Source organism: Canis lupus, chromosome 1, assembly GCF_003254725.2.
Source record: "Canis lupus dingo isolate Sandy chromosome 1, ASM325472v2, whole genome shotgun sequence".
NCBI lineage: Eukaryota > Metazoa > Chordata > Mammalia > Carnivora > Canidae > Canis > Canis lupus.
The window spans coordinates 4,023,575-4,040,053 of record NC_064243.1 but is presented as its reverse complement, the minus strand read 5'-3'; the positions used below and the strand labels follow the sequence as shown (position 1 = coordinate 4,040,053).

The window sequence follows — 16,479 nt, the reverse complement described above, 5'->3', positions numbered from 1 at the left end:
CCATGTGCAAGCTGGCTCCAGCATGGGTGCCACCACTCCTAGTAACGTCCATGTGAGCTTGAACTCCATGTGACTCCTGCTCACCAACGAGGGAAGAGCCTCTCTCTTCCTACTGCTTCTTCATTTTTCCAGGGTTATGTAACGAGTTGCCACAAACGTAGCGGCTATAAACAACACCCATGGATGTATCTCAGTTACTGTACAGGGGGCATCTGGATCCTCTGCCTGGGATCTCAATGGGCTGAAATCGAGGGGGTAGCTGGGGTCTTATCTGAAGATCAGGCTTCTCTTCTAAACTCCGGTTCTGGGCAAAATTGAGTCATTTGAATTACAGGGCTAGTGCCCTCAGCAACTAAAGGTCACCCATAGTCCCTGCCTCGTAATCCCTCGCCCCCACAACAGAGCCATAAAGTAAGTGGGAGAGTGTCTTTATCGCTTTGAGTCCCTTTTAGGAGTTCCTCTTGCTGAAGTCAGGCCCACCAAGGATAATTTTTCCTTTGAAGAACTCAAAGTCATCTGATTTGGGACCTTAATAACATCTTGAATCCCTTCCCCTTTGTACGTAGGTAATCGAATCATGACAGTCACAGTTTCTGCCCACACTCCAGAGGAAGGGATCACACGGGCATGCATCCCAAGGAGTAGGACGCTGGGACCACCACAGAATCCTGCCTCCACATCCTCGTGGCCTGAGGTCAGATTCCTTGGGTATAGAAGACCAAGTCCAAATGTACTAATATAGCTCACAGGATGCCTGCTGATTATTCTGGTCTCTTGCCACCTCCCCGTGGTCCCTTCTCCGTGCTCCAGCCATGTAGCCTGATTTTGTTTTAAATATGTTGGGGATCCCTGGGTGGCTCAGTGGTTTAGTGCCTGCTTTCGGCTTATGGTGTGATCCTGAAGTCCCAGGATCGAGTCCCATGTCGGGCTCCCTGCGTGGAGACTACTTCTCCCTCTGCCTGTGTCTCTGCCTTTCTCTCTCTCTGTGTCTCTCATGAATAAATAAAAATTCTTAAAAAATAAATAAATATGTTCAGTTATCTCTACACCTGTGCCTCCTCTCCTCCCCTCTTCCGATAATCCTCATGTTTCAGCTTAACGTTGCTTTCTCTGGAAAGCCTCCCTAAGTCCCCTGCCCCTCCAAGGTCAGCTGCTCTTGCTTTGGGCATCCAGGACACCCCCATCCTCATTCCCAGTGTCATCGTTGGGTCTCTCCTCTGTCACAGGCAGCAGTCTCTTTCCCCAGCTAAACTGCAAACTCCCCCCTGATTCTGCAGCAGCCAGTGCAGGGCCAAGGATTTGGGGACTGTTTGGTGTCGGCTGTCTTGTACACAGTGGTCTCTGGGAGGGGACCTGCACCGTGGATGCCCTTGGTGAGCCTGAATGCCACTTTGCTCTGTCTGTCTATATAGGGCCATTTACACCTGCCCGACCCATGGCCAGTTTGGCTCCTTCACAGGCACCATTTTCTGGTCCTCTCTTTAGGTCTCTGTGAGGGCCCTCATGGTTGATCTGTGTCCCAGTACCCTGACAGTACTGGAACTGGGGACAGTGCCTCACAGGCTCATCTAGCCCTAGGCCCCCAAGAGTGCTTGGCACAAAGGTACTCAGCATGTGTCTGGACGGCAGCCCTAGAAGTGGTTTGGGATGACCAGAAGAGCATCAGCGGTGGGGTCAGGCAACCCTGTGTCAACACCTAGTTATCCCAGTGATTGGCCGTGTGACTCAGTTTCTCCATCTAGGATCTGAGGCTGACCACAGCACCTCCTCCCTCAAAGAACCAATGTGAAAATGAAATGAGACAATACACCTCAAGTGCTCAGTGTGGACTTGGCCGAGCTGAGCGCTTGATATATTAGATCTGTGATTGTTTGCAGTGGAGCCTCACATCTCCAAGCTTACATTCTACGGTGGCATCACTGGTCATCTGCAGCAATAAGCATGACATCCGGAGAGCTCAGTCCTCTCCCATGAGATGCACTGTATGTCGAGTCAGGGAGCCTGTGGAGCATCCCCCAGGCCGCGCAGAAGGCCCGAGGATCGGAGTCGGTGCAAGTCATTTCCCCACGCAGAACCCCACAATGGCCCAGCTGCCCTTCATGGAGAAGGGATCCTGTTGGGCACTGTGATCTGAGGACAGGAGAGAGTATCGTGTTTTTATTTATTTTATTTTATTTATTTTACAGATTTTATTGAGTCATGAGAGGCACAGAAAGAGAGGCAGAGACACAGGCAGAGGGAGAAGCAGGCTCCCTGTGGGGAGCCCGACGCAGGACTCGACCCCGGAACCCCAGGATCACTCCCTGGGCTGAAGGCAGATGCGTAACCGCTGAGCCACCCAGACGTCCCAGTACCGTGCTTTTAAAATAAGGCTTCAGAGACACGGTGAATCTGCTTGTATTTGCCCCAAAATGCTATGAGACTCTTCTAGCACATGGCCTGGAAATCTCTTAAAGTCACAGATTGATCTACTGACCTTCTGCGCCGGTAACCGCTGGCCGACGGGGCCGCTATATGACAGTGTAAGTGCATCTGAGCCGAGTAAAGGCGAGACTGTTCCCTCGGGTGTCCGCAAAGCATTCGGCGAACGACCGTTCTGGTGGCCGCGCGGGCGGAGTGCCCGGTGCGGGGACCGCCGCCTCCCGGTCCACGCGGGGCGACCGCAGGCGGCCCCCGGGCAGGTGGGAGAGCCCCAGGCTGCCCCCGGGCCCGAGCCCTGCGCCGCCACCCTGGGGGAGCTGTCCAAGCCCAGAGGAGGGGTTTGTTCGGTGTTTCTGTCTCTGCCACGAGGACCGGGGTGACAGGCTTCCCTCTGTGAACACACTGAGTTGTGTCAAGAGGTTCGGGAAGTGTTCGCTTGGGCAGAGGCCGGCGCAAAGCGGGGCGTGGGGCCGCCGGGCGCGCCAGGAGTGGGCCCGAGCGGGGAGCAGCGCGCCTTTCGGTCTCTTTGCCTTGAGGGCTGGTGTTTGATTCCCCTGCCCTTCAGGCCATCATTAGCATCTTTGGGGGGAAGTGTTCAGTCCATAAATATGAAAATAAGCACACAATTGACCAACGGACGGAGTTTGTTTCCATTAGGTTTTGCCAGTTGAGGAGGCGCCTATTCGGAGAGCACTGCCTGTGACGTAGCTGGTGGTGTTCCCCACGTCTGATGACAGCGGCAGGTCCTTTCACGACGCCGTGTTCAGGAAGGGAGGGGGCACGGAGGCCGGGGTGCAAGGATGGGCAGGGGTTTTTCCGCCGTAAGCACAACTGGATGTAACTCCGAAGTGCCTGCGGACTATGGAACCACAGTGCAATTGATATGATGGTTCTGGAAAAGCTGGTCACACAGGCTATTGGCCTGGCCTCTTTGGTGTCATCAGGGTCCAGCGTAGAGACACCCAGGAAGGGCCCACTAGAGATGAAAGACACAGAATTACAAAGCAGGGAGTGCCGTTGGGGCTGCCCCACGTGCCTGGGAGTCTGGGTGGCTTTGGGGTGCAGCGGGGCTCACCACCCTGGGGCAGCATCCGGGAGGCGTGGCCTGGCCTGGCACGCGACACGCTGGGGTTTCTCTCCACTTGCAGCCGCAGCCTAGCGTTCTGCTTGAAACCGAAAGGGTTGGTTTGGTTTGTTTGTTTTGTTTTGTTTTCCTTTTAATTTTCCTCTTTCTGGAATTCCCACCACTGCCTGGAAGGAACATATGGCATGGTGATTGCATTAGGGTCGTTTATACGTTTAGCTAGAAGGGGTGCACAGTGAGTGGAGAAAACAATTCACTTTGAAACACAGGAACAGAAAGTTTAAGGCCTCGCGTTCATACCCTTCCCAGAAGCAAATCGATCAGAGGTTCAAAACCCACTGGGAGTCTGGACTCCTGAACAGGCGCAGGCCCCAGGAGTGTTGCCTCAAGGAGACAGGGGATGCGAAAGCCTGCCCAGACCCTACTACCCACATGCCCTTCTCGGGCCTTCACTGAGCCACTCTGCAACAGTAAGACATACTGGGAGCATCGTCTGTCCTATAGATCCTACCATAGGCTTTCTACAACCTGTGTCAATCGGGAAAAAAAAATACAGAAGATGACTTCTTTTTTTCTTTTTTAAAAGATTTTATTTATTTATTCACGAGAGACACACAGAGGGAGGCAGAGACACAGGCAGAGGGAGAAGCAGGCTCCCTGAGGGAGCCCAGTGTGGGACTCGATCCCAGGACCCTGGGACCACGCCCTGAGCCCAAGGCAGACGCTCAACCCTGGAGCCCCCAGGTGACCCAGAAGATGACTTCTTTAGGACATGAGGGATACTTTTATTTTTCTTCCCAAATCCAGCCTTCCCCTTCCTTCCTTCTCCTGGGATCTTCAGAACTGTGTTTATGTTCAAATGTTTTGTTGGTCTTCAAAAAAGCTGCCCTGATAGACCCTTTAGTTTAGGTGTAGCATGTCAGCAGAGACCTTCACCCCAGGACTGTCACCAACTGCTGTTGTTGAGGTTCCTGCACTGGTGACCCTCAGACCTGTCACCATGGGCACCATGACAGGGTTCCACACTCAGGTGTCTTTAGAAACCCTGGGCCAAAACACAGACACAGAGACTTGATAGCAGGATTGCTTGAGTCTTTAAACATGTGCCATGAATTTCCCTGAGTGCACAGGGCCCATTGTATTTCGCAAGAAATTTTTAAAATATTTATTTATTGGTAAAATATACATAACATAAAATGTACCATTTTCGCCATTTAAAAATGTGCAGTGCAGGGGCATCTAGGTGGCTCAGTGTTTGAGTATCAGCCTTGGCTCAGGGCGTGATCCCAGGGTCCTGGGATTGAGTCCTGACTTGAGATCCCTGCAGGGAGCCTGCCTCTCCCTCTGCCTGTGTCTCTTCTCTCTGTGTCTCTCATGAATAAAAAAATAAAATCTTTAAAAAAATTATGCAGTGCAGTGGCACTATACACATTCCCACTGTGGCCAACCATTCCCATGTCCCACTCAAGAGCTCCTGCATCATTCCAAACTGAAACACTATCTCTGTTTGACAACCACTCCCTATTCCCTCTCTCCTACCTCCTGTTCATCACCAATCTGCCCATGCTAGGTCCCGCATAGACATGGACTCATACAGTATTTGTCCCTTGTATCTGGCTTATTTCACTCACCATAATGTCCTCTGTGTTCATCCATGGGGCAGGATGTGTCAGATTTTCCTTCCTTTGTAAGGCTGAGTAATATTCCACCATATGGATAGATCACTTTGTATCCGTTCATCCGTTGACGGGCCCATCTGTTGTTTCCCCCTTTGGCTGCTGTGAATGGCGTTGCTATGAACATGGGTGAACAAGTATTTGCTTGAGTCCTTGCTTTCCACACGTTTGGGGATATACCCAGAAGTGGAAGGTGCTGGATCATATGATAATTCTGTGTTTAACTTTCTTAGGAGCCGCCAAACTGTTTTCCATGGTGGCAACACCATTTTACATTTCCACCCGTAATGCCCCAGAATCCTAATTCCCTACATCCTTACCCACACATGTTATTTTCCATTGTTTTTGGTAACGGCCATCCTAACGGGTGTGAAGTGACACCTCACTGTGGCTTTTCATTTGCATTTCCTGAAAACTAGTCATGTTGAGCATCTTTTCATGTGCATATTGGCTGTGAGTGTAGAGGAATGTCTGTTCATGTTTTTTGCCCATTTTTGAATTGGATTGATTGTTTTTTGTTGTTGACTTGTGAGAGTTCATTATATATTCCGGGTATTAATTCCTTATTAGATACATGACTTACAAATATTTTCTCCCATTCTGTGGGATGTCTTTTGCTCTTTTGATTGTGTCCTTTATGCAAAAACACCTTAATTTTGATGAAATATGACTTATCTAGTTTTTCTTTTGTGACCTGTGCTTTTGTTGTCATACCTAAGAACCATTGCCAAATGCAATGTCACAACGCTTTTCCCTTGTGTTTTCATCTAAGACTTCTATAGCTGTAGCTCCTGTGGTGAGGTCTTTGATCCATTTTGAGTTAATGTTTGTGTGTCATATATGTAAGGGCCCAACTCCAGTCTTTTGCATGTGGGCCTCCAGTTGTCCCGGCACCTTTGTGAAGTGATTGTCCTTGCCTCACTCAATGAGCTCAGCATCCTTATTGAAAGTCATTTGACCATACAGGTGAGGGTTCATTTCTCAGCTTTCTATTCTATCCTACTTGTCCATAGTCTGTCCTATGCCAGCACCACATTGTTTTGATTGCTGGTAGCTCTGTAGTCAGTTCTTAAATCAGGAAGTGTGAGTTTTCCAACGTGGCCGGTCATATCCAAGATTGTTTTGAAATTCCCTAATGTTTTGATTATCAAACACTTCTTTTTTTCCTGGACCTACTAACATCTCTCAGATAAATAATCCATAGAACCAATCACTTTGAAAGGACTTTTCCCCCCAGCTTGGTTATGATTTGTTTTCCTGGAGTCCTTAAGAAAACTACTGACCTGGTTTATGTTCACATATGACTTAAGAAAGTAACGGTCCAGGCTGTTGAAAAAAATGCAGGTGAATTGAATTTTATTCTTGTCCCTGAAAACCCATTGCTGTGTAAAAACTTGAGTCTCCTGTCATCCTTTCAGGTCTAGCGAATGAACTTTTCTGTGCCTCTCCTTCTCCTTTTTCCATTCGTGAGACTGGATGGCAGCCTGTTCAAGATGTTGTGACAATTAATGAAACGGAATCTGTAAAATGCTTTGAGTGCTTTGAAAGAAAAGTGTCATGTAAATTCAAGGGAAAGTACTAGTATAACTCCTGAATCAGTGCAAACATAAATTTTCCCCAATCATTTTGTGGAATGTTGCAGGTGGCACATTCCCTCTTCTGGCAATCCCGAGATCACCTGAAATCTAGGACGGGCACTCTTTCCCTAACTTCCATGATGAAGTTTTGTTGTGAAAAGCCTCATCTAAAGCAACTCAAATGTAAACTCACATCTGCTGCAACCTAGACATGGAGCCCCCAGGCGATCTCAGGCAGCAGCCCCCAGGTGTGCAAGAGTGTTTGTCACTTGTTAGGCCCACTTGGATACACAGCTCCCCCTTCATGTTTTCATGTGAATTTTTATTAATGTTACATAAATATATACATAATTTTAAAATGCAGGTAGTTGTATGGGCTTATGATGGGGAAAGCATGCTGTTCCTAAGCCCCTCCCCTCCACCCCCAGTGTCCTCATCCTAGTGATAGTGGTTTTATTTTACACTCTGGATACTACGTGATGACCTCCTCCTATAGACAGCAGTGGTACTTGTTGCCATGCCCCGCACCACATCTCACATTCCTTCCCACCATCCCCCTGGCGGAGGTATCCTCTGTCTTTTGATTTGGTCAGTGGTTTGCTTTGCCATGACGATGACTTTGAAAATATGTAGAGCTGAACCATATAGCATCCTAGGATTACATTTCTTTTATTGTGCATTACTTATTTTCCTGGTGTAATTTTTGTTTTTGGTGGAGAGGAGGCTTAAATTTCTATGTTCCTATTACTGATGCATCTCTCCAAGGGAGTTAGCATGGTTGATCATCCCCATCTCCTTGATATATTTTCTTCACATGGTTTCCAAAATGCCACACTCTTGCTTTTTTAGTGTCCTTGCTGGTTCCTCCTTTCTATCTGGCCTCAGGTTTTTACAAGATTTAGAAAGTAAACACAGTACTGGTATTGAGAAACCTCACCGGCCTTTGGAGAAGGCAGACTCGGTGTCCTCTTTTCTACACTACAGTTGCTACAGCCTGGCCACAATTATCAGTCTTTTTCAACTTATTCTTTGAAAAGATTATTTTAAAAGGTATCATTGGGGAAAAGAAATATAGAAAGACTACTTGAGAAATAGAAGTATGTCTGCATGCAATAATTTTCTTCTATGTGGGCACTGCCAGGAATCAGGGATGTTAGAGATATTTAGGGACACACACACACATACACACACACACACACTCAATTTATTCTCAACCAGGGGCACTGAGTGAGAAGTTAGCACACAATTTCTATTAACAATAATGAGAGCTGTGAGTGTGTCTCCAGTCACAGCACTGGACATTTACCCCTTAGGGTCCACATAAATTTGAGCAGTTGACCATGTGAAATGTTCTTTTATGGGCAATAAGGGCACTGAAAAGCAGCTACATGTTTTCCTAAACCTGACCACCCACCAGTATGTCTGCATAATTCTTCGATTTTTTCCCCCTGGAATCCAGATGCAGTGAACACTCTGCTGGTTGGGTGGAGGCACTGCATACTGCTCTCTGCCTCTCTGCAAAAGTCATGTAACAGTTGCATCTTTTGATGTTAAATCTAGCCTGGAACTGCAATTCCTCCCTTTAGGTGATTTGATTAGAAATCTCCCCGTTGATCTAGAGCAGTGAACTCTATTCCTCTCTGCCTGTACTTTGTGCAACATGGAGAATCCTGTTTGAAAATGGAGGTTGTCTCTATAGATTCACATGCCCACCCACACAGCCACTGGCCGATTGCTAGGGTGAATGCTGGGCTTATGGATTCTCTTTCCTGCTTTATGTAAATTCAGAGGCTTGTGCCTTTTAGTTTTTGATCTATTTTGCAAGACCTTGAAAATGAAAGTCTCAACAGATAGGCAACACTGGCCCACCAGACTGTTACTCACCATCCACAGTGACCCAAATTCCTGTGTAATTCAGGCCAGTTCCATCCAACACAGCTCACCTAAATGCAGAACTTAGCTTTGAAGACTTGCTTCTTGATATTCAACAGCTAGTTACTAATCAAGAGATAATATTACTAATTACAAGTGTTTTTATATACCTCCTATTCTATGAGGACGGATCCCGAGTCTCCCCCAGTGCGTATTTGTGACATCCTGGTGAGTAGGGCCATGCACTACTCAGGAACCCGCTGTGTGGCTCACGGTCGACTGTCCAACCATCCGCATGTGTCTGGGGAGTGCGGGGTGAATTGCAGACATTGCCAACATCATGGGGATGTTCTCACACCATTCCAATAGCCCAGGACAAAAAGCCCCTTTGGAAGCCCTTTCTTGGTGATGTGACTTTTCCCTCACGGATGCCATCACTGCGATTTCCCCACACTGTGTCTCTGCCACAGTCTACAGCTAAAGCTGTAGGGCTTTTGTACGTTTGCTTCACTTTAGGGAGACTTCCAGGTCTCAAACCAAATGTGGTTTAATGCTAGTATCAGGCCTTTCATATTACTTGTTAAGTGTGGTTTAATTTGCAAATTCTACTTTAATAGGAAGGAAGAAGGAAAGAAAAGAAAAGGACTGGGTTTAGTCTTTCCCAAACTGATGCCTTTGCATTCTGCTTTTTGTCTGGGTCAGATGTGTTACTCTCCCATTTGTTGTTGTGAGTGAGGAAAAGGGACCAAGGAGAGGAGATGTGCCACCCATGCCTCCCAGTGCCATGAGCACTGTGCTCAGAGGCCAGGGTCTTTCCATGCTGCTTCTCTTTGATAATGACTTTTGTTCTGTTGCACCCTACTATGCGATCTAAAATCAGAAGAAAATGTGCTTTGGGTTCTTGAAATCAAACAAACAAAAAAGAGTTAAAATGGAAATCAGTGGGATGTTTCTTTCAGCTTTAGGGGCTGGGCCTTCCCTACGTCTAGAAGGGCATCCATCAGGCCATCTCCCTCTCTGTCCACCCAGCAGGGCAGGAGGAAGGCTCCCCACCTGGGGCTGTGGAGGCACTGGGCCCTCTAACAAGTTTATAAACTCCCCGGAGGATGGATTTGTTTCATTAATCTCTAGGATGCCCTCAAGCAGACTTAGTTCTTTACAATTTGATTTTGAAATAATTTTTATTAATGTTTGCAGAACAAGAAACGTTTCAGTAGGGTTTATGGTAATAAATGATCTAACTAGCATCTCTTGGCCACTCAGCTACCTTGAGGAGGTGACTCCCTGTGAGCAAATTTTTGCTGAGCCCAGAATAGGCTCTTACCAATTCTGGTTCATTTCCTTCTTCTTTAGCAGGAAATGGCTTCTGCCTGTGCCTGTGGACTCTGCTGCAGCCAGCAAGAGTAGTTTTTGATTGGAGTAGGTGAGCCAGTGCTCAGCAGTTTCAGATTTTCATGAATGGTCTGCTGAGCAATTCCCATATAAAGGATGGCTGCCAAAGGCTTCCCCTGTGCCCGGCATTGTGCTCAGTCATTCTGAACTAAGTACCAGTTTATATTCATATGACAGATGAGAAAAAAACCAAAGGCCCTCCCTAGACCCAGCCGGGAAAGTGACTTCTACATGGTCACATGGCTGACTTGAGGCAGAGGCAGGCTCTTCTGATGCTTATTTCAGCCCCATGCTCTTGACTTATGGACACACAGCCTCCTTTGCCCAATGCCTTATGGTATTTGGTGATCAAGCTACACATGCTAGGCTCATGTCTGAAACTTCTAGGAAAGAGAGGCACCCATGAGGCACAATATCGGAATTCATGTGCACCCACCCTCTTTGCCTACAGTGGACTGAGTATGTTCTTTCTTCCTAATGACACGTGTACCCTCTTACATGCCCTGAGAAGGAATGATGTACTATATGAGTTTGATTCACTCTTCCACACCACGGGGAACCTTGTGACCTGGAGTTTCAGACTTGGAGGTGAATGCAGCATCCTGTGGATTTGTAGGCAGGGAGAAGGAAGGTTGGCCAAGACCAGTTCTGAGAAGTCTCATTCAGGGAAGGCAAGGGCTCTGGAACCCAAGCCAGGCAGATAGCCAAGCAGGTGGCCAGTCTCAAAACTCCATGTTGACATGGGGCGATTGGATTGAAACCAGAATTGAGAAGCATGGAAGCAGAGAGGCAGGAGGTCTCAGCTCTGAAAGGTAAGAGCAATTATACCTCAGCCATGGCCAGGGAGGAGACTAATCTCTATCTGACACTGGCCACAGGAAGATTATAGGCACCACGGAGTAGATTGTGTAGCAAATACTGTCTGGTATTACCAGAGTCTGTGTGGACTGTGGCTTTGAAGTAATCCTTCTATTTTGACTGGAAAAAAATTTCATATTAATGTGACATCTTATATTCATGGTCTAGCTCTGCATTGAGCTCCATGACTTAATTGAATTGGAGGTCTCGGAAGAAATCACCAATCTCGGAGTGGGAGCCCAATTACAGGGAGTGATAGTTACAATGGAAAGGCGCTGAAGTGGAGCTGAAGTGGGGAGTGGTGTGCTGTGACTGTGCCTACGTTTCAGATGGGCCATGGGGCTGACTTGGGCTCCTTTCTGACCTGTCCCATGTCCATACATGCAGGATGAGGGAATTTCCCCTTGTTCAGCTTGAATTAAATTCAAACGAGAGATTGTTGGAACTGGGGCTGATTTGTCGATCTGTCTTTCTAGGAGTATGCAGACTCGCTGCTTTGGTGTGAAGATAGCAGGGTTGTTTTTTTTTTTTATGGATAATTTAGGTCTCATTCCCTGCCAGAACTTTTGAAAAACAAATCTCAATAGTATAAGCCCCACAAATCGGTTATAGACCAAATGGTCTTCTTTGGTGCGATATTCTATAAGTAGAACAAGGGTCTTTGGGGGGCCTTTTTTTAGTACACCAACCTAGTTAAATATGGTGAATTATAAGTCATTTTTGAAGAACTTAAAGATGCTGCAAACAGACAACTCTTCAGTGATCAACTGATGTATGGTGTCTCTTCTAATCCTGCCAGAGCATCTAATTTTTGAGTTGGATTTTGGATGACTGTATTGTAAATCTATCCGTCCCTCCCTCCCTCCATCCTGTCCCTCCTCTCCCCCTCCCTCCCTCTGTCCCTCCTCTGTCCCTCCATCTATCCCTCTCATCCTCGATCTCTTTCCTCTCTCGCTATGTCTGCTCCTCCATCCTTCCATTCATTTGTTTGTGATCATAGAACTGCACAGATAGATGGATGATTGTGCGAATGGTAGGTATGCCGTGGAGAAAGTCAGGCATGATGTCCTGGGAACCAGTAATGGGGAACTTTGTGAGGCTTCCCTGGGGATGGGATGATTTAGCTGATATTGGAAGGCTCAAACAGTAAATAGCAAATGTTTCATCAAAATGTTTGATTTCTTCTGCACCCCCTTTGACTCCCTACTTGGTTGAATGCAGTTTAAGAGTGACCACAGTCTGGGGGACTCTTCCAGTACTCTTCCAATAGTAGCTCCAAGGGCTGTGAGGGGGCTGTGCACAGCTCTGCTCCAGGTGTGGGGAAAGAGGGAAATAAAGATCATCACAAAGAGCATCCCCTCCATTCCAGGAAGAAGGCTTGTGTGGGTGTGTAGATGTGTTTTTTTGTGTAGCCCTGTGTGTTTGTGTGCACACAGGTGTATGTGTGACATGAGTGCGTGTGCGCGTGTGTGATGGGACGTTGATTTGTTCCCTTGCATTTTCTATCCACTCCTACAGTTTACCTCCATTCTTGTTATAACTGCTACCATTTATTTAACTTACTCTGTATGGACTTGGTTTATTCTTTCTCCTTTGCCTAGACTTCTTCTCCACCTCTTCACTTCCTTCTTCAATTCCTTCTCATCCTCCCAGGCTGAGGTCAGCACCAACTCACCTTGGAAGACTGTAGGGGGTGGGTTACATGCACCCCGCAGACATCAGAACATCAGGTGCTCACCCTGGGCCTCAGCAAGAGTAGGCCCAGCACTCGTGCACCCAGAGTGTTCGGGGCACTGCGGCCCCTTGCAGGTGCCCTGTGAACATTCATTGGCTGAATGAGTGATATGAATTTGGCCTTAGGGACATACCTCAAAAGATAGCAGGCTTACTTCTCAGGGCTAGAACTCAGTGGCTGGAGGTCTAGGCAGAGACGGTGGGGGGACCTGGGTGTGTATGTGGGGAGTTGGGCCCAGGTAGTGCCAGAGCAGGTTCGTGGTGAAGTTGCTGAGGATGATTTCATAGTCCTTCCTTACACGGTCCCTTCTAGGGCCCTGGGAGCAGTGTCTTCACATGGGCGTGAGATTCGTATTGAAAAGTATTATATTGTTTTCCTTAAAGAAGCTTCCCTTAATTATAGAAACATAAAGACCCTAAAACCTGCTTTTGCCCCTCGTCAGGGCTGTTAATTGAGTCCTTTTGTGATAAGCATTAAAAGATGAAGAGAAACAGAATGACAGAACAACAAAAATGCAAAACCAGTGTTCCGAGATTTACTAGCATGCCAATATTCCTCCTGCCTTTTAGAGCGATTACTGTTTTAATCATGGGTAATGCTGCTTATCAAAACTTACTGTAAATGAGATTAGCCCAGCAGCATGGGCGCAGCTTTACATGCAATTCTTAAAGAGTTTGTGATTCCAGGAGAGATTTCACACTGAAGTCCACTTAGGAGAAAGGCCTCTGACCTCCCCCCTCCCATGCTCACTTCCCAGCCTCATCCCCTTGGCAGCTTCTACCCCTCCCACTCACTGCCACCCCTCATTACACATTCCTTCCTGTATTTCCAAATAAATCCAAGATGAGGTCTGCTTTCCATCACATGGTTCTTGCTCCTTTCTTGCGGGCACTTAACAGTCTCTCCAAAACCGTGACAGGTTCTAATGATCAAATCCACAATCAATATTGGGCCAAGATTCCTAACAAAATAATCTCTTATGGGGCCCCCAGACCTTGGATCAAACTCTCTGCTTTAGGTGATTTTGAGAACAGTAAATGGGAGATTTTTAACCAATGCTAAGACCCATAAGGGACATCTTGTTGTATTCTGCATGACTCTGGTAACTCTAAGGTTGAGTAGATACTGAATCACAAATCAAAGGAAATACTATGTTTGATTGCTAGGTGATGTTTAAAAATGCACACATACACACATATAATATACATGTGTTAGGGTTTTCCAGAAAAAAGAATATGATATACATAATATATATATTTATATGTATTTATTACATATATAGAACAGAATAGGATATATACATATTCTCTATGCATATTTATATATTTTACATATATAAAACAGACTATGTTATGTATATGTATATATACTTATTATATATAATATATAATAAAGGTATGATAGGAATATATATGATAGGAATACACACACACACACACACACACATATAATAGGAATTGGCTCACTTGATTTTGGAGGACCAGAAGGCCCAGGAACTGTTTGTTGTCCAAAAGCTGGAGAACCAGGAAAGCAGATGGTGTAATTCAATCCAGGTCTGAAGGCTGAAGAACTGGGGTCCAAATCTGAGGGCCCAAGAACCAGAAGCACAGATATCTGAGGACAGGAGAAGATGGATATCCTCCACCTTCTATTCAAGCCCTCAGTGGATTGGATGATAACCACCCTCCGTGGTGAGGACAACCTTATTTATTCAGTATATTGATCCAAATGCTGGTTCTCCTCAGAACACCTTCACAGACACACCTAGAAACAATGTTTTGCCATCTATCTGGGCATCCCTTAGCCCAGTAAAGTTGACACATAAGATTAACTATCACGATATATGTTTTCTATCAGCAGACACTAATCTTTATCATTTTCTCCAAAGACCCTCCTACCTAGGTAGATGTCGCCCCCATTTTACAGAAGTGTGGAGCCATGAAGCAGCCTGCTTGAGGTCATTGAGATCACTGAGGATTGTGAGAGTGTGTGTGTGAAGGTGGATAGATGTGACCACCAAGCTTGGGCCTTTGCACTCTACCTGCTTCTTGCATGGCTGGATGATTATGGTGCCTCCTTTTCATTAAGTCAAAAAGATAATGTTTAGTCATGATAAATCCTGTGCCAAGCATAAGAAAACATATTTCTCTCAAAGAAAATCTAATTAGACAGAGAAGCTCACAGATCACCACCCAGCCCCTAGGCTGCTGTGTACAGCCATGCTGATTGGCCCCTGCACAACTCCAGGGGGCCCTGTCCTCGTGGATCATGATGGGCATGGAGTCTCTTGGAGTCAAGGCATCAACCCCACCCCGTCTCCTAACTGGTAACTCTTCAGCCTTACTTTCTGTTACTTGTTAATACTGTTCACTGATGTTCCAGGCACATGATAGAATTGGGCTTCCCAACCCCCTTGGATCAGATGTGGCCACCATTTGCTACGGCCAATGGAACGTGAGAGGGATTATTGAGTTAGTTCTAGGCAGAAGCCTGTAAGGGCTGGCACATGATTATACTAGTTTCTTAGAGGTTGCCACAACAAAGTACCACAAACTAAGAGGCTTAAAACAACAGGAATTTATTGTATCACACAGTTCTGGAGGCCAGAAGTTGAAATCAAAATGTCATCAGGGCATCTGTCCCTGCGAAGTTTCTAGTGGAAGGCCTTCTTCCATCTTCCAACTTCTGGTGGTCCCCAGCACTCTTGGCGTCCCTTGGCTTGTAGCTACATCCCTCCCATCTCTGTCTTGGCATCACGTGGCCTTCTCTGTATGATGGCCTCCCATGTGTCTGTGTCTGCATCTTCTCTTCTGACTATGAGAACACCTGTCAAATTTGATTTAGGGTCCACCTAACCCAGTATGACTTCATGTTAACTAATGATACCCGCACCAACCCGATATCCAAGTTAAGTCACATTATGAGCTACTGGGGGTTGGGACTTCTTGAGGGGCACAGTGATTTCCCATGATTCCTTTCCCTTGTGCTAACACCCAGCTCCATGAGCCTATGTCCCTAAATGAGGACGACGTCAAGCAGACATGTGAGGATGAACATGAAGAAAACTTTCTTTCTGAAGCAGCTGAGATTTGGGATTGCTTATTATCGCAGCTTTAGCCTAGCCTGTCCCAACTTAATGTAAATCTGAAGAATACACTTTTTTGTTTCTAACTTTGTGTCATATCTATTATTAGCTCATTGTGTCTAAGTCTTCTCATTTTTTTTTTTTTTTAGTCTTCTCATTATATTCATTCTTGTCATTATCGATATTCATTCATTCCCTTCCCTCCCATGTTGTAGGTGCAGCTCGCTCTGGCTCTGTGATTAGGATCTGGCCACCAGGGTGTGAGCAAAAATATACTGTGAAGTCCTTGTCCTTCACCTTCTCCCTCCCCTTCCTGAGGGTGATGACCCAGCTCCATTCAAGCGGACCAGGGCAATGCTGTAGGGGTGGCAGTGTCAGGAAACAGAGGGTCCTGGTTCTAGAAGGACCTTGGAGTGTCAAGACCCCTTCCTGGCCTGGATCCCCCAGGGATCCCCAGGCTGCCACTCGAGAGGAAAATGAATTCTTGTCTTGTTTGAGCCCTTGTCATCCATCTCCTTATTTCAGAGGCCTGGTTTGTGCTCTAACCAACATGCATTCCAACGTGAAGAAATAAAAGTTCAGCTTACCTCCACTAACCTCCTCTTCTTGACCTCTTCACAGCGTTTGCTATTTCTGTTGTTATTTTTAGTTTTTCTTATGGCTGCCCTTGTGACTTCAAATAAAAACCTTCATTTCTTGCTCCATCAATGTGACTCCCTAAGTTGTGAGATGAAGATATTAACACTCCTACCTTTCTTCCACATCCTGCTCTGTGTCAG

The 16,479-nt window shown here is 46.5% G+C and overlaps 1 long non-coding RNA gene across 1 annotated transcript in view; it reads left to right on the top strand.

Moving 5' to 3' along the window:
- The window catches only part of LOC118351185 (uncharacterized), a 48,325-nt gene that overhangs the window by 10,680 nt on the left and 21,166 nt on the right, over nt 1-16,479 (top strand). The window contains exons 2-3 of the long non-coding RNA XR_004806199.2: nt 567-694; nt 2,187-2,522. This is a non-coding gene — a long non-coding RNA (uncharacterized LOC118351185). The remainder of the gene's footprint in view (nt 1-566; nt 695-2,186; nt 2,523-16,479) is intronic.